The sequence below is a fragment of the Battus philenor genome, unplaced genomic scaffold (assembly GCF_028537555.1).
Source record: "Battus philenor isolate CCGP_79_NKW_IND1 unplaced genomic scaffold, ilBatPhil1.0.hap1 SCAF_25, whole genome shotgun sequence".
NCBI lineage: Eukaryota > Metazoa > Arthropoda > Insecta > Lepidoptera > Papilionidae > Battus > Battus philenor.
In genome coordinates, this window is record NW_027181688.1 from 3,443,020 (window position 1) to 3,463,038 (window position 20,019).

At 33.5% G+C, this 20,019-nt stretch overlaps 1 protein-coding gene across 1 annotated transcript in view; it reads left to right on the forward strand.

The window, feature by feature from the left end:
• Positions 1–11,352: 11,352 nt before the first annotated feature.
• LOC137924860 (protein turtle homolog B-like) overlaps positions 11,353–20,019 on the forward strand; it is a 102,218-nt gene continuing 93,551 nt past the window's right edge. Inside the window, exon 1 of the mRNA XM_068768242.1 lies at positions 11,353–11,595. The gene's annotated coding sequence lies outside the window, so the exon portion shown is untranslated. The remainder of the gene's footprint in view (positions 11,596–20,019) is intronic.

A 20,019-nucleotide genomic window follows, 5' to 3' on the forward strand; every position in this document is an offset into this window, starting at 1 on the left:
CATCTTCTGGAAACTTGTTTGTAGGCAACCTACAAAATTAATGCAATTATATAAAATTGTATCCCAGGATTCGAACCTGTGACTTAAGATCGCAATTCTCAGTCCTCAACTTTTGAGCTAACACTGCTCTTTTTATATAAATACAAGAAGCAAAAACAAAATTCGTATATCTAAGATTAGATTCACCTATGCAGTAAATATTTCTGTGTAGTGTATATACGCTTTTACTAATATAGCATTTATACATATAACACTACCCCAGGCATATTCCACAACCGCTATTGCTATATTAAAAAAATGCCAATTAACGTTTGCGTGCAAAAGGCTCGCTACATATATAACTTCACATAGGATAACATACTTTGTGAATATTGTGATCCCTAAGCTATTTTAAAGTAAATCAAATATTTAAAAAAATATTACATATGATATATTTAATAAAAAGAGACTAGAGAATTCTTTCGTCTGTTGGTAGAATCATCTTGACTTCGTTAATATCTATAATTCATCTTATTTTGAATAAAGAATTTGTGAAAGAGGAATAACTACACATCGTTGTTTTTTTGTTTATCTCATTTGACGTCACTTGATGTATGATTTATCCTATCAAAAAATCACTGGTTTCAGAAATAATAATGTAATGATTATATAGTAATAAAAAGCTTTCTTAAAATTTTAATTACTACGTCCCTCCAGACTTAATAAAATTAAAAAATAATACAATATATTTCAAAATGATGACTATATATGATGAATGGAAAAAAGGTGAAAAAGTTTACTGCTCATTTATGACCATTCACGTCCACTTTTGTGCTTATAATTAATCATACTGTATAAAGTTATACGCTACATTGATCGAACTCGGGAATTAAATATTTTTTCTATAATATATTCAAATATCGAAAGCGTATTAATATAAAATTTATTATTACAATATTTATAATGTTATTATCAATATTTCTGTACATCGCCTCACGTGGTCTCAGCGGGCACTTTCCAGAATCCTTTTGTAAATGCGCACTATATTTGTTGAATAGCTCCCAACCGCCCGGGGAACGTAGACCGTAATCCACCTGAACTTTTTTTATTAAACTTGCGTTTAAATTTAAGCTTATTATCTTACACCGACTTATAAGGTTAGTTAATAAACTTTATTGCATTACTTTAACGATTATTACTTTTCTTTATATATTGTTTTTGTTTATTTAGATTTGTTAGTTATTTATGCTTGTAGTTTTATTTATAATATTAGAAATTACCTACATAAAAATATTAATTAAGTACGTACCTATTTATTAGTACGGTCAAATGATAGTAAACATAAATAAAAATCAATATAGTCTTTTGAAATACAAAATCTTTTATCGTGTTTTCCGAAAGTAGCCAATGACTCAACGGATTGGTAAGAAATAGTGGCAGTGTGCAGAACACATAGCGCGCAGAATGGATGGTCGACGGGGCTTTTAGATCATATAGTGTAGACTACGAACCAGCTAGCACAACGTAGAACTAATATACCGAATAAGGACATACGATCTTGTTAAGATACTCGGAAAACGGACGCAAGCCGGACGGTTACTGTTGTAAATCTAAATCCTTCGGCTGACATAACAATGACGATGATTTTGCTCATAACTTTCAAAGTCCAAGTCGGAATTACTTTATTATATAGCATCATAATAATCATCACTAACTAACTAGAAATTTAGTAATGTTAGTGTTTTATTTTCGTAACATCTTTTAAACGCCCACTGCAAGGGAAATACTTCTCCCAAAGTTCTTTCCAAAAGACTTTCATTTACTTTAACTATACCGTCAGTCCACTAAGAGGGTTACGCCGCATCTACCGACTTGTGGTTGCATATCGAGAACCTTTCGGACCCAACGGCCAACGGTTGCATGAGCGATATGCCGCCCGCCCACTGTGACTGTATATATTGATTTTTCTGTAGATCTCTTCATTTCTAATTCGATCTCGCTGCGAAACTACGAACATGGCTCTCTACATTGCTCTCTGAGTTACCTTACGCCTTCTTATGACATCTGTCATAAATGACAACATCTCAGAACGATACGTCAAAGTTTTTTTTTTAAATTACTTCGAGTCATCTCCAAAAAACTTTGAGAACAATAATGGTATGTTTATTACAATATTCTATTAATATTATATTATTTATAGTATGCTATCCTGTAAATTTTGAGTCATTAAATATGTCTTAATGTTTATTGTAGTGCACAGATAAAATCGAAAACGCATAGCTAGAGGTCTGTAAATAGATCTACTTCTGATATTATACAATGTGATTACAAATGTAAAGCCTGAATGTATAGCTCATTTGCCGTCAATTAATGTTTGGTACATCCTATCCAAAAATAAATAATTTCATGCATAGTAACGTAATAATAATATAGTTCATAATATACCATTTCGGATTATAACATATTATTCTTAAGTTTTGTTTACTATCTGTCCCTGCAAGAGGTTATTGACATGTCGCATTACAATGAATAAATACATTTAAAAAACTTTTAAGTTAAACGGTTTTTTGATACCCATATTGTGGTGGTTGTGGAAAAATATGTACCTAGTCAGCCATATTGGAACGGCGTCCATCTTGAATTTTAAATTTTGACATAATCATCGTGTTTTACTAGTGTAGCCCTTTCATTTGATACCCATATTGAGGGGGTTAAAGAAAAATATGTAATCCGCCATATTGTATCGGCGGCCATCTTAGATTTATAATGTTATTGATTTTATTATATTGTATTGTCATCTAAATCAAATGTGTGCACCAAATTTCAGATGAATCTGACAACAGGAAGGTGCATAAATTTCATTTTCTAATTTTGACCCAAATAAATAAACAAATAAATTCCGTACGGGTCGGGATAAATAAAACCATTTAAAAATATAACATTTTTCAGAGTGATCACTTTATACAGAATAATTGAAAACTGATGAAAAGCCTTTTGATGACAATTTACCTATACGTTCACCATTTTTAAAGCTTTTACACCTTTAATCAAACATGCTATAAACTAGTGTTTCTCAACGCAAAACCCACGCCACACAGAAGAGAAATTAGATTTTAAATAGGACTATTCCAAAATGTACTCTACACAAGTTTAACCTTTTCGCTCCGGGTCATTTAAATGTAATGTTAGATTTCGGTGCCAAATTGGACATTTAAAGTAATTTCTTAAATAATTATAATAATGGCTGTTACATAGGGAGGTATAAGAATTTTAGAAAGGTGTGACATGGCACAAAAAAGGTTGAGAAACACTGATGTATACAGATAAAATCAAAAACGAATAGCTCTAGGTGTGATAGCGAAAAAAAATATCTAAAAGTAGACATTATGAAATAACTCTCTTTTCAAAATAAAAATGTTCTGTTATTTTGTGGAGCAAGATAAAATGTTTAATTTATTATAACCTAAAAGAAGGCGTTGAATTTTTTACTTATAAAATAGTTGGAGATCCATAAACGTTAAGGGACCTTATATTAAATATTTACTATGTCTATAAATAATACAATGATTCTTTATTTTTTAATCAAAATTGTAATTATATTGACTTTTAAAAAATTTAAATGTAATATCTGAATTATTTAACAAACAGTTTAACATATATACAATAAAATACAAAAGAAGTGTTTGTTTGTAATGTCAAAATAACTATATATGAATATATATAAGGTACACATACCAAAATAACATTTTTTAAAAGAGTTTCTGTATGTGAGTTTGTTCCGTCTATCCTCTAAAATGGAAAAACTATAAGCTACTTTTGTTTTAAAAAATCTTAGACGTAAAAAAACTAAATAATCTAAAGATATCTTTGTTAAATCCACGCGGACGAAGTCGCGGGCAAAGCTAGTTATAAATAACATTCTGTTTAACAAGCATAATCAAAAATTTAATAAATGCTTATCTTTATTTACATAATGCGGGCAGCGATGACAGATCACTGTGGCGATATTTGCAGGCGAGGAAGCGGAGGTCTATTGCCTGATATAATGATAGTAATAGATCTTAGGTAGAAATGTCTGTGTAGTGTCGGAGATATTGGGTGAACAAAGATGGTTTTTAAAATGCCGTAAAAGAGAAAGGTGAACCCAGAAACAAGCATGTGAACATAAATCAACACCTACGTTATACAAAGACGCGAGTTTATTTCGAAACGCGGTAAACGCGGGCCGTTACATTGTTCTTTGGTAGTCATTTTTTAAAGATAATCTCGCCATATTGGTTTCTGCCACGCTCCGTGGCGACCTCCCGTGGCGGGCGGCGCATAACTCTTTCACGTTAGGACCTTTTTATTAAAATACAAACCGCGTTTGGACTGTTACGACCCTTCCTTATACGTATTCCATTATTAAAAGTTTAAAAATAAACAAACAACGTTGGACAATGAAGCGATTTGTCGCATAATGTGTATATTTTAACGGTTTTTATTTGAGTTCGAGTCAATTAAAGTTTCTTTTTAATCTTTTTTAAATGTATCTATCGAATTTATCGTGCAGTGGTCGTCTTAAACAATAATGGTCCGTAGATTGTTTCCAAAGATGAGCCGACTTCATTTACGAGAATTATACAGGGTGATTGGTTATAAGTGTATAGGTGAATGTTTAGCTCATGTAAACTTTGTATAAAGTTATGACTCTAAAACATGTTACATTTTGTTTACGGGATGTCGCTAAATGCGCAATCGCTAGACCGCTCATGATAGAAGACTTTTAGGTAGGAACATGTCTTGCAGTGTGTTTTATTTTATCTATCGGAATGCGACAGGCCTGTAACTTCTGACAGTACAAAAGTCGGCAGAGACAGACAGTAAATAATAATTTTAATACGCCGCAGTATGAATTTTGAACACGCTTTCTCTAACTATATCATTATTACTTTATTAATTATTTCTGAAATCATTGATATAAAGATAAGGTGTAGTAGTCGGTTGAAACCATAAACGCCTACTGCAAGGCAGAGGTCTTCCTCTAAGATATCTGTGGGGATATACCATAATCGCCAGGCTGCGCAGGCGAGTTCGCGATCGCAGCGTGTTATTTTGGTAAGAAGAGGGCGCTGCTGCCCATCGTGAAAACTTTTTTATAAGCAGTGGCAGTATAATTAATGTACAGTGTGAATAACGTAAAATTGTTTCTTGGGAATCGAACCCGTAATCTACGATCGCTAGAAACAGTCTTCTACATCTGGTATATTACTGTTCAGATAGGGTTTATTATATATTGATGGCAAATGAGCTATACCTCACTTACCCACACGATATCTTGTACATTATTTGTTATAAGCGTAAAGGCTTTGCAAAGAGCATATTTTAAGACCCGTCATTATGGCGATCTATAAGGGAGGCCTATGCTATGAAATGGGCGTCAATCGGCTGTCATGATAATAGCTTATTTGACAACAAAAAGGTAGTAAAGTTTTTACATGTATTTACAAAATCAATCTGTTTAAAGTATATATCTGTGTAAAAAGTCAATACAAAGTTTACATGGGCAGATTATAAATAATAATTAATTTTAATACGTAGTCATCCTTATTTTTGAAACGCTGTGTTTTACTATGTTATTTTACGTTATATATGAAACCATTGTAAATGAGCTGTACATTCATATCTTTAATGCTTTTACACCAGTGACTAATCCCCCTGTATATTATTTTTTATTTTACCTATATTATAAAAAGGTATTTATGTTGTTAAATTTGCGAACTGACCTTGCCGTCGAGGGAGCGACTTGTTCTTGACTGACTGCGAATAATTGTGTATTTTACTTTTCTTACTGCGCCCAGCTCGGAGGCTCGATAGCGTATTTGGCACGACATGAGTCTCTAGAGAAATTGTCCTGTATATTAAAGTCTGTGAAATTAATGAATTTGGATGTGTGATGACAGGATCAAAGTAATGCGTAGTTGCCGGGTTTATTAACTGGGATATCGTTAGAAGGATTGTACATGATGCAGTCGACGGCCAACTTTTAAGGCCGACGGTAAGACTTTGATAATACATAAGTTTTAGTTACAGATTTAGATGAAAAAAAAACATATTTATCTACCCAGAGCAGAGGTTAACAACATTTTTAGCCAACGGCCTATATTTAATTTTTTTTTCTGGTGGGCCTCTAAAATTAGTGTAAAAGTAATTAAGTGAAATATTCCATTCCAAATATTCTCATTCCATACGGCACGTTCCTATTGCATCCCTAAACAAGTGAATAACTTATTGAATATAGGAACGAATTGTGATACGTCAGAAAGCATTTGATAGAACTGTAATATAGTAAGAAAAGGACCAATATTTGACCACTTCCGTACATGCAGTGGTAGTCGTGCAACAATGTGCACCGCCCGCCGGTGCACTTTGTTGTCAGTGATGTTTGTGTATATTGTTGTGAATCGGTGTACAACATACAGTAAGGTATTACATAGTCGTTTGTGAAGATTTATTCTTTAAAATTCAATGTCAGGGAGCCTACAATTGTATATTTGCTACGTAATTAATTAATTATTTTACGTAATGCATGCTGCTCCCTAAATTTCAGATACACACTATTTCTTCTGTAATCTTTATTGGGGAACTTCAAAATAGGAATATAATAAATAATTACTGTTTATTATCCAAACATTAAATTATTTGACATGCGTTTCGTTTTTTTTTATTTTCTGTTAAACTACGACTAGTTAATACCTTTTGGATAAAATAATAGTAAAAAAAAAGCAATACAAAAAAACTAAACCTAGGCATAAGAAAACAAAAGACTGAAGCAAAATAAATAATAAATATAAGCAAATAAATGTGATATACCTAGTAAATAAGATTTATAAAACAAAATAAGAGGATGAAAGAAAGAAGAGTAGAATAAAAGGGCATAAAAGAAAAGAATTATAACATGAAAGACAGAAAAGAATAAAAGATAATAAGAAGAATGAAAGAAGATAATGGAAATAAAAAATTATGTGAAAAAAATAAATTAAAGATAAAGTCCCTGTCCCACAACTAGATAGGGGTACGAGAGGCCCCCAATAGCGAGGGCCATTAAAAAAAAAATACCTTTTGGATAGTACAAAGTCTCTTCGGACAATTACTATACGAATGTAAATAAACGAACTACTTTTTAAAATACATTTATGTACATTCTTATCCCAGGAGTCGCGGCTATGTGTTAAGTTTCAAGATCTTTATTCAAATTTTTAATAACTTTAGAGAAGAATGAGAAAGAAAGATTCTAGTTATGGGTGTAATTTAGAACTAATACAGGCAAGACGATATAAGAACACAATGGGAATACACAGCTAGCTGTCCCACAATACCTATGTGACGTTTTGTTAATCATTGTATTTCGTGAGACAGAGAAGACGCTCTACGAAGCCGAAATTGGCCGATAGTCTCTTTCTGAAAGTCAATGTGCAATATTTATCGCCGGATACTGTTTAACCCGTGTTACAGCGCTGATTTTAAATATAGAACACAGAAAATCTATACATCAAACGTTTGAGTTGTTTAAAAAAAAACGTGCTTTAATATATGTATATAAGTACCACTTGTAACAGCGAATGTAAAACGATAAACACTTTACGGCAATCGAATCGTTCTAAGTACTACTGTCGAATTTAAATTATCGACGTTACACAACGTTCACGCGGACAGTTAAGCGGTTGACCGCTTTGATAGCATTCCGAGCTACTCTCATACATTAAACCCTTGTACCCTGCTTCTGTTTGCTGTTCAGTTCAGCGCTTCAGTTACGATGAAGTGTAAACAAGCAAATAGACTTTGCGCTAACTAAAGCAAAGAATAGCTTGCGTTGGTGATTTTAATTGCTTGTAGTGTAACGCAGAATAAGCTGTTTACATCTATTACGTATAAATGTATGTTGACCAAGTATAATTTAGAACACTAAGGTAATGGACCGCGTCGATAGATTCATTATCTTCTTTTATACAGTTGTAATGGAATAGGCGTTTGTCTTATCTAGTTCACGGACCCTTCCGCTCCGTGAACTCAGTTCCGATGAAGCTGTAAAAGCCTTAGAGCTAACAGCATTAACATCTTCAGAAACAATAGAGCGTTTGTCTTCCATCTCACCTGATGGAAAGTGTAAATAAAGAAGAAGGTGGTACACGCCCATCCAAAAGAAACCTATTCACTCTACTCCTAAAGGCTCCAGAGTTCAACTCATCAGGAAAATTAGACCCAAACAGGTCGTTCCAAATCTTGGCGACTCTAACAAAAAACGAGCCGTGAAACAGTTTAGTTCGACTTTTGGGTATGGCAACAACGTATGGATGAAACTTTTTTCTGCGTCTAGTAATCCGATAAAGGATTGGAGATGGCTCAATCAGTTCGAAAAGAGCCTTCGAGCACTCTCCAAAGTGCATCCTATAAAAAACCGATAAGCTGACAACTCAAGGCCGATGCTGTAACCTACGCTTGGGGTTTATATCCATTCTTTCCCGGGTGTTGTGAGCTGCCGTTGCTAGCCAATGATGCAGGAACTATTTTATTTATAAAGTCGAGATGATGCGGCTTTAGTGCATCATGTGAGAGAACCTCCGGTAGCGGTCCGATATCTAACCTCTTTCTCGCAACTGACCCCAAATTGTACCTACGCAGGCCGTACTTTGGATAGTTCAACAGCAGGTGTAGTGCCTCTTCCTACACGTTCGGGTTGCATTCGCATGATCATCTTTCAGTCGGAAACGGAGTAGGTGGGAGGCGAAGCTCCCAAGTCCTGTTAGCATCTGGGTTTTGGAACGGTGTAACCATGCTTATTATGAACCAGCTTATAAGGAGTGCGGACGGGCAGGAACGCCTTTGTAACCTTATCCGTTGAACCTTCAGTGTAGAATTTCTGCCTGGCTTCTAGAGTCCTTTGCCTAAGCATTAAGTTAGCGTGCGTTATAGGCACACCAACGTAGACCGGCTTGGTCTTCAACGTCAGGGATGTCATCGCCTGCTCGTCGGTCTGCTCATTCCTTTCCAACCTGGCATGAGCTTTGACCCACCAGTACTTCACAATGTTTCTAAGACCCTCTGCCTCGAGTATATCGAACACAATCGGGTGACAAGAAGTTCATAACATTGCCGAAAAAATTATCTAGAAGATATCCGATATCGCAGAATATGTTACATTATAGTGGTTATACAATTGTAAATATCAGAGCAAACGTTTGCATATGAAACAATGTCTTAATAAAAACATGTAAATGTCACACAAGCTGGCATTACAGTGCTACTAACAGCACGGCTTGCTGTTAAACAGCGCAGAACACAGCGGCTTTAGCTGTAAGGTTCTGCAATGGAGACTATGGACTGACAAACGCGGTGTGGTCCACGGCCCACAAAGACAGACGATCTTGTTGAGGTCTTTGGAAGACGCTTGATGCAAACCGCTTCCAATCGATCTTACTAGAAATCTATGAGGGAGAGTGGACGTTTTACGGCTGAAATGATGGTGATGAAACTATAAAAAATCCTTAAGAAATATTTGATTGAAATTAATTTTAACAGGAAACAATAATGCTAATGGAAAATAAAAAATATACTCTGGTTTACGACTTGAGGAAACGAAGCGGTTTTTATAATTAAGTAGAAGTGCAGAGGGTGGTAATTATAAGCAGTTATTAAGTCTAATTAACACAACTAGGATTTAACTCTACCATATGCTGCTTAATTAACTTATCCTATACAAACTAGCTTTCTAATTAAAAAGATACCATTTACGCTTCCTCCTCTGGTAAAACTTCATGTTAGTGTATCTATCTGCTAACAGATGGCACTACACGTAAAACGTAACTGGATTATGTAGATTTATCTGATTCTTAAATGCAGTAAATTTACAATATTAATTACTTTTTTAACTTGTTAATAATTTTTAATATTCGTGTGTTAAATTTTGTATATATTCTGATATAAAAAAACTCTACCTTGCATTTGTAGACCTTGCACCAATTTTGTAGAATATTTCAGAATAAACGATTACATTACAATACAGCAGTGGAAGATTAATATTTAATAAAAATAAAATGTTTTAAAAGACTCGTATTATGGAAGATGGAAATATCATTGATTTCTGAACTTCTTAGGAATCCTCTCAGATAATAACATTTTTACTCGATTGTTTCGAAACATTCGTCTTTTCGAAATGCCTGCATTCTTTTCTTTCTTTATAGTAATTTGTTTAACCAGCCTACTTCCTCTTAACTTAAACCTTGATTTCTTTTTTGACAGCTTCAAATTGACTCTCTGTTCCAATATATTTTGAACAAAACTTTAATGATCGCAAAAGTTGACGCGCAAAATCGCTGTCAAACAAAAAAGGTGGTGTATAATAATTTTAATATACAATGAAGTATAAATAAATGAATAAAAACATCCAAGAAGCGAAAGATATTAACAACTTATGGCGACAATAATTTAAATATATATAGGCTCTAAAAACCATTTTAAAAGTCTATTTCATAAACTAGTTTAAAGAAATAAGTCAAAATTTTTGCAAATGTTTACATCGCTATGATTATTGAAAATATTTGAATTGTCCTACTTTTCCCCAAAAGATGGCGTCGCTTATGTCATATTTACGATTAAAAACGTCTGTTTAACATTAAAAAGTAACCCCTAAAATTTTTATTTTATTAAAGGTAATCAGTTTAATTAAAATAAATCGTTAGTTATAATAAAATATAACTAACAATGTACACTATAAGATATAATTATTTTTATAAAAGGAATCTTACTGTTATTAAAACGGTTAAGATAATTTCGTTTTTTATTTAAACGGATACGATTAATTTAAGTGCCGAAAAGAAATCAGGGAGAGGTAAAACCGTTAGCAAATATTTAAGTAAGAAAAACAAACTCAAATTTACATAATAATAAATACCTTAACTAAAAGAATTATATGGAATTTACAATGTACTGAATTATATTTTGACGGATACGCAAGCGATCTTATAATAAAAGATGCCTTCGTTATCGTATTTGACCGACCCAATTCGATCTCGATTGGAAACGGCAGGTGTGAGTTCTAAGGAATAACTTACACAAAAAAAAACATCTGGAATTTCGTATACAATATCTATGGATATAGGTGGCTTGCCAACATAAAGACATTCCAAATGTCGCTTTTAACGTTATTCAAGGAACCGATGGCGACTATTGTAGTTTTTCTGCCACAATAGTGAAGGAATTTCGATATAATCCGATCTTTTAACCTCAATAACGGATAAAGCGATGGGATTCCTAGTAGGTAAAGTTTTTGAGCTTATGAGCCGTGCACCCCTCTTGCTCCCACCCGCGCAGTCGCCAGTGCACCGACGGCGTTCTATCGGTTTGGTTGTGTATAGATGATATAAATTCCGTCTAAACCGTCTCGGATCAAACGCTCGTGTTGTTAAACAAACGATTTATACGATCTAATTCCGTGCTCTTTGATAGCAGTGATTTGTGTACGTTAAATAAAATGGCTGTTTGATTTAATACGTGTTGTGTGTACATTTATGTGATGGTTGTTTTTGGTGTGCTATAGGCATACTTTTCAGCAATGGGGCATCGTGAATTTCATCTTTGGTATGTATTTTAAATTGTCTTATCATTTATATTTTCTTTAATAAGTAAAATATTCCTATATTTCTCTTTAATAGGTATACGCTAAAAATTAAATAGAAATAAAATAACGGCTGTAGTAATTTGGCGTATTTGTTTTATGTGAAACAGTAAATTACTTTTATTGTTTATTCCAACCGATTTTATAGTTTTATGCGCTTTTTTAGTTAACCCTTAATAGCCTGATTTACGAAAGTGATTTTTTTTTATATTACTGTGTTTGCTTGAGGGTCTATATGAAGGGAAAAATAGTTTTTTTTTTAATTCGTTGGAAAGAATATTATACAACAGTAAAATTCGTACAGCCAACCTATAAAAAAAAGTAACAGTAATGTGAACATTCGGTTTAAAAGATTGGTATTCAAAATTGAAACTAGGCTATTAAGGGTTAAACCTCTACAATATGATCCTTTTTACTTTTAATAAATTTTCAAATATATTTGTCTGAACTGATTAGCTAATAAGTATAAAGTTTACTTTTAAATGTTCTGTTTAGTGTTGTAAACATTATTTGACAATAATTGTTAATTATCAAGGTTACGCTTATTAAAATGATTTAAATTTTAAAATGCGTAACCATTTAATTATATAAACATTGAATATATTAATCTTATATATTCAAATAAGGTGTTTCTAAATGTCAAACGTAAAGATTAATAGTAATAAACTGTTTTATGCAAATTCTGGCGGAAATTGTCTTCATACTCAAGTAAATTAGGTTACACATAAATAGAAGGGTTTCCAGCTCCTGTACCGTCTTTAATCGTTTCACTAATTGCGTTGTTGCTTTTAAGATTTAAATTGTTTTATCATGTTATCTGTATATAAGTTTTTAGTCTCATTCGCTGATTGTATGAAATATTAGAAAAGACAAAAAATCATCATCTTTATTTTAGTTATAGGTTGTTCACTGCTGGACACAGACTTCTACGATATATTTCTAATAAGACCGTTTGGAAAATATTAGTGTCTTCCAGCGACCTGTGTGCCCTTAAGATCCCAGTAGCTTTTTGGTTAGCATTTAATAGGCGTGGTATTTTGCCTGTCTATTGCCTCATCAACTTGCAAAACACCTCGGCTGTCTCAATCTCGTCTATGGATCTGCATATTTCTGGTTTAACCTCGTAGAGAAATCCTGAGCATAGTCCAGCAGGTCCTATGACCAGTTCAGCCTCTGTGCCCTTGCCAATAAGGCTGGGCGGAGTGAGAGACCACATCGAATCCTACACGGATGGGCAGCGTTTTAGAAACAACGAAATATGTTCACGTTTTAAATCCCTCAGTGACTTAAGATGAAAGTCTATGACCAATGTGTGTTACTAGTAATAACTATCTGCGAAGAAATCGAAAATATACGTTTTCTTAATTTATGCTAACTTAGTTTAATGGTTAAAGATATTTACTTAAATCAGGAACGAAGTTAAGCGTTGATAGACCTTAAAAATAATCTTCAGTATTTTAAGTTCAAGTATATTTGCCGTTATACCTTTTTTGCTGAAAACCTGTTAGATCCCATTTCATGCTTAACGGTCAATTTCGATATTTAATACATTTTATAGAAAATGATTGTAGAAAATTTAATAAATTAAGTCTATAAGTAATATAGAGCTAGCGGATATTTATTTATTATTTATTTAACTTTATTTATTGCAACGTACAGGTATTGTACATAATTCTATTTACAATTTCAAATAAGGAAAACAAAATAGATAAATATATATGACCAGTTCGTATGATTGATTTATTTCTATAGCCGTACAGTACTCGGTTTACATTAAAACCTTTTCGTATAAGTCAAATATGCAAAATTAAAAAGTTATGAATACAAGATTTTTGCCTGCCGTTTGACATACACGAGCTATAGATAATATTTCACTATCTTCCGACGATTCTGTTCCACTTTCAATTTTTTCATCTCCCATGTCTTCTTCCGAATCGGCCAAATCGTCCGGAACGTCAGACAAGACGTCCGCGCATTCATTATAAATAATCGTGTCGTCTATTTCGCCTGCCATGATCAAAGGGCACAAGCACTTATAAAAACCCTAGCGATATTATTTTGCGTGCGACACTACAATGGTGTCGCCAGCCGTTGGCCACCCTTGTTGCACATGACACTATTGTGGTGTCGCCGGCCGTTGGCCAAAATTTTGCGTACAACACCACTGTGGTGTCGCCGGACGGCATAGTATTCTACCGAAACTCTATAGTAATTTTTAGAGAACTCGATAGTAATTTTTAGAGAACTCAATAGTAATTTTTAGAGAACTCAATAGTAATTTAGCGAATCATACCTGAATATGCTAAATTACTATTGAGAAGTCATGTGGGACGATTTATAGGCTTTTTTATACCTTCTAACACTTTCTTACTCACATACGAGCTTCGCAAGCATTGTATCAGCCAATAAACGTCCATTGTAAGGCATATGCCTCACTCAAAGATAGCTGCGATGACCAGATTCGCGCTGACCGCATCTAGCACCTAGCTTTAGTCCACCTAGTTTAGGTTCTAGAAGGCATACACACGTTTTACATATAGATAAATGAATAAATAGATAATTTAAGACGAACAGAATAGAAAATAAGGCAATAAAAAGAAAAATAATATAAATAGATAAACAGTTGCAACAGGTGTTGTATAAACTAAAATACAAAATGTGCAATTAGCGGTAAGGAAGCATGAAAAAAGGAGATAAGACTATTAATGTAACCAATATAAAAGGTCTCCGCCTATTGACGGTAGAGGATTACAGGTGTCTTAATAAAAGCCTTATCCATATTAATTTTCTTTTGCCTATTTTGGGGCGAAATTATTGAATTAATATTTACTTTTTTAATTTTTTAATTTTTGTTATTTCTTCTATTTTAAAGTTAATGTTTGTTATGTTATATCATTTCATTTCATATTTTTTTATTTGTGTTCTTATAAATATTCTGATTTCTGTAATAGGTTTATTAATTAGATCCTCGATGTTGTATCAGTTCAATTATATGCACTGCATGTGACATATACATCGACGTAACCGCGTCGCTAAATTACGTAATAATAGAAAATTGATTATTGTGGGCTGTACACGTTGGTCTAGTCCACAATAACTCGGTAGAGGACTTTTTAAATTAATTCTTATTTGTATCGCTAGTGTGTTTTTCTACAATATTTTTTTTTCGCTTTTACTAAACGCAGACACTTGGGAGAGGGTTGCCGCTATTTGATACGGATCTTTCTCCCAGCTGCGACGCACGACAGCTTTATATAATTATTTACAATTTTTCTTTACACAATTTTCTCTTATGTGTAAATACAGCTAAAATTTATTCATATTAACAATCCGTTTGGAAGTTTTACTCAATTATACATTAGTTGGTACATTATTTTATCTCAAGTCGCTGCCCAAGCGCTGACCGTCAAATGCCTTGAGATTTAGGACAATGTGCCGGACCAACTCATCAAAAGATTCTGCTGTAGATTTTTTCCTGAGAAGGTCCGGTAAGTTGAACGGAGGTATATTAAGGTTTTCACATAAGGTTACGTGGTTACGTCTTTTGGATTTGAATCGGGAGCAGTGTCTGAGTAAGTGATGAAAAGTCTGTACTGTGTAGCCGTCACACGCTAGAGGACTTTGACATGAGGTTGTAGGACGCGGGTTTTTTTCCCGGCATACAATCTTATGTCCAATTTATAATTCATACTTTGTGCATTAATAGGATTGTCACTGCTCACCTACGAGTTTCCAGAAGATGAACAACAGTGTTTTCTGCGTACCTTAATACCACACTGCGATAGCAAACCCTCTTGCAAAGTATATTCCCTTAAAGATATCTTTGAGGGAAGCCTATGCCCAGCGGTCCACCGCTTTTGAGCACATAGACGCCCAGGTCTATGTGCTCAAACGTCGAGACGCATGTTTTGTAAACACTTTATAAGTAATTGTCGAGGGTGCAGGAATATTTGCAAGTTCAGCAGTCCAATGTAAAAAGAGATATAGATTGTTTATGTATATAGCCTACTTTACCAATATAAACATATATATTTCGGTAATTTATTTATCTTTCTAGATTCCGACATCCGCGAATCTTTAGAGTAATATTGACGTGCAAGTCTAAAAGTATATACATTATTATTGCTTGAAAAGTCTGACGTAAATGGAATATCTTCGTTTTTAAATTCTGTCGCTCTCAATACCATTTTCTTTAAAAGTTGGAGTAAGTGAACCGAAAATAAAATAACTTTGTTTATTTTAAGCGGTAACAAAATAATGCTTTAAAAGGGAAAGCGCTTCTGTTAATTTCTTTCTATAAGATCGCTATCGGTCTATAGGCGATTAAGTTTTATTGACTGTAGTTATTTTTTTACGATTGATAGCAGCCAATAGACGCTAGATTCGGTTTTCTCGGGAAATCTTGGACTAGATCACTAAACGCGTACGTGGGTAATTCTAAGAAATCCTTTTTCAGGGACCATTTAACACAGTCACTCCATAGAACCTCCACCGAATGCATCGAAAAGCTTTGTAACAACCTAATACTATGTACTTAACAATATTACTTCCTCAGCTAAGACTGAATAAATCATCAAGCTAAGTTAAAGTAAAGAAGGCTAGATTAGGCGTCGCGAACATTTCAAACTTGGTTAAGCTATGAACCAATGAAAAAACTGTTTTTAATAACAAAGAAATGATCCTTTATTTTAATTTAGACATGAATGTTATGAGAAGCTTAAATTGATATGTTCTTAGATTATAATCAACATAGTTTTACCCGTAGAACGTCCAGTACTAGATACAGACCTCCATAGATTTCCAACGAGATAGGATAGAATGTATGTAATGTATGAATAATCTGGTAAATGGCAGTAAAGAAACAGTGACATTTAATCTAAAAAAATCTCGTGTTACAATTAGGTAAAATGATAACTATTTTCAAATTAATATCTTTCTACGAAAATAATAACTAATGATATTACGATTTTCTTTTTGGGACGTAATCCTTTTGTAATCTCGTCTCAAGGTCGAAATAATAAATTTAGTTCGGATGAATGGGAATTGATGTCTATTCTCTAAGATGAATAAACCGCTCGCCTCTGGGTGGACCGCTCTAGTTCTGTCCGCTGAACTGGCAAAAGCCTTTTCATAAATCTTATTTAATTAAATTAAGTGTAATTTAGGTCAGTTGAAAACGTTTTAAGAACTATAAAGGGATGGAGACTCCGTTTCATGTTGATACTAGAACTTTGTACCTATATTTTATTTTAGCACGAAACTACATATAATATCCATGTTTATTTAAGACTTGAACACTCCATTGTTCAGTATTTTCTCGTTAATATTATCGTTTTACATTTTCGAGTGTCCCATAAATCAACGTCAATGTAAATTCTGTCAAAATAATTGGTACAGTTAACAAATTTCAAGTGTTAATGAGGTTTGATTTATTATTATTATGACTTATATTTGTAGTGCTAGAAAAAATAACAGATTTGGGTTTTGAAATCTTTTCACAATTAAATTTAAATAGATCTATAACCAAAAGTACAATGTTAATACACTTAGACGTGAATATAACTGTTTTACAAATGATACTGACTGTACTGTGATGCCTGGTCGTTAAAACAACGTAAATTGCGGTACGGGTTGAGTTCAAACTGACTGTACCAATGCCCACTTCTGTCCCACAGACATTGGGGACGCTATATTGCCCACATCTGGTCGACGATGTTGCCAACAATACCTGCGTCCGACTGTTTAACATTAACGCGATTCCTTATTTAGATATTTATTAAACAAATTAATGTTAATAATAGTCGAGTCTTATCATCTCCCATTATGGATTTGATAAAATATTTAATTATATTGTAATAGATTTAATACGACGTGACGATATTTGTTCAAAGAAAGGAAAGAAATAAGCTAAAACGTACACAAAATGAGCGCAATGTCGCTTAGTTGCGGAAATCAGCCCGTTGTTACGGTCATACAATAGACTAAGGTGTATAGAAACGAAATCATTGTTAGAAATGTAACAAGATAGATGTGTTGCTATCATTCTTAATTAAACTCTGCTATGATGGAAAATCTCTGTCTCAATTAAAAATATGATGTTAATTTAAAATTTTACAAAAAACTTAGTGCATGATTAATATTTAGAAAGATATCACACGAGATCGTCAAATCAATTATTGAAAATCAATTCCATACACGTATGACAACAGTAGGAAATGTCCACAGGTATTGCTGATGACTAGACCTTGCCTGATATGCCCAATTGAACTTTAATGGTTTGCAGTTATACATAAATACAAGCTGATCCCGTAAAGGTTGTTTTGCAAAAAAAAATAAAATAAAGGGCTGATGGTAGAGGGGTGAAAATTTAGGGTTGTATGTATTTTTTAATGCCACATTAAAAAATATAAAAACGAAAAATTTCGATCAAAAATTTAAAAAAATATTTTAAGGGTGAACAACCCTTATCATTTAGGGGTATGGAAAATAGATAGTAGCCGATTCTTAGACCTACTGAATACGCATATAAAATTTGGTAAAAATCCGTCAAGCCGTTTCGGAGGAGTACGGTAACTAACATTGTGACATGGAAATTATAGTAATATATAATATATATTAGATAAAAGAAAGTCGCTCCAAGATATATCTTGTCAATTCATAGCATTTTATCTTACGGTATTTAATTATGGGACGGAACCGCAGGGAGAACTGTTTCTGTTACTTAGAACTAAAAAGCCACAAATTATCTTAAAGATGTTTCAAAAGGAAATGGTATTCTATTGGCATTTCTCTATATTAGCATTTATAATATTTAATATTTTTACGCGTCTAAAATTAAATTCATACATAATAAATAGTAACAGACACACCGTCAGTACTAGAAATAAAAATCAACTTTGTAACGCCTTAATATGTCATGGACCTATATAACAGAGTCGCAACATATCTTAGACCATTTTTAAGTTTTATATTTAAATTAGAATTATATTATTAAATAAACCATATAGGATTCAAGAGTTTTTAGTTGATCGAAATGTATGGATTTTTGACTCATTTGTATAATTGATATTAAATAATAAAGAAATATATCAAAAATTGTTAAGTTTCATTTAAGAAGAGTTAGGTTTTTTGTTTAGTTTCTGCCTGAATATCTCACCAGCATCGGCATTATCATATCGGCATTCCGAGCTGATGGAAGCTTACTACATATAATGTTAAAATAATCGACGATTTAAAAGTGCATGTAATGCCTACTCGAATAAAGATATTTTGAATTTCGAATTTTTTTCTCTAATGAAACGGCTTCAAAGTACATTTTTCAAGTCGTTTTTATCGGTATTAAGTAAGAAGAGGACCAATATTTAGCCACTTCCGCACATGCAGTGGTAGTCGTGCAATAAAATGCACCGCCCGCCAGCCCGCTGATAAATGCGTATGCGGCAAACAATGCGAATCACACAACCGCTACCGCCAAATCACTCAACGCGTGTTTCACCGCTCCACGGGGCATCTTCAGGAGTTACACCGATTAGTGCCAAACACAGTCTCTGTGACTCAAAGTGGCTAAATATTGGTCCTTTTCTTACTTAGGATGGACTTCCGCGAGGTAACGCCTGATTCCATTAAATATTTATCGGTATTATCTCGTTCTCAGGTCGGAAGTCTGTTGGATGTGGAGCATTTCTTACCGGTCATATTGAAAATCAATGGGGACGCGTAAGTCCAGCAGTGGACATACGCCTCCCACGGATGATGATGAAGGTTCACCATTATTGATGGCATAATTTAATTATAAAATCAATTGTTCAAGCAATAATACTTGAAAAGATATCAAATTAAAGTGTAAATTAAGACATTCGAAATCACTTCCATATATATACGTCTGCTTGCTCTAGGAAACGTCACTAGGTTTTTCTGACAGCTAGAGTAACCCGACTGCCTGGCTAACCCAATTGAACTTAAATGGTCCGCAGTCTAGCATTAAAGAAAGTTGTACAAATTTATTACTCGTCGGTGAAAAGGCATAAAAGTTGAATTGAGAGTTATTTTTTATCGGTATTATTTCGTCGCTTGAGATTGAACAAGCCGTTAACAAATTTGATGCTAAGTCAATCAAAACTTTTAAAACTTCTTTCCTTTTTCAAAGAAGTTATATTTTTCTTTTTACCGAGACTTTAATATACTTGTATAATATCGCTTTAATTTTTCGTCACTTCGAGATACAAGATTAATATCATCATCGTCATCATTTCTGCCGTTACGTCCACTATTGGGCATAGGCTTCTCCTGTAGATTACCAATAAGACCTGCTGGGAGCAGCCTGTATCCTTCACCTTCCGAAGTCAAGATTATGGAGAATTCGAATTTCGGAGATCCAGAACATATAT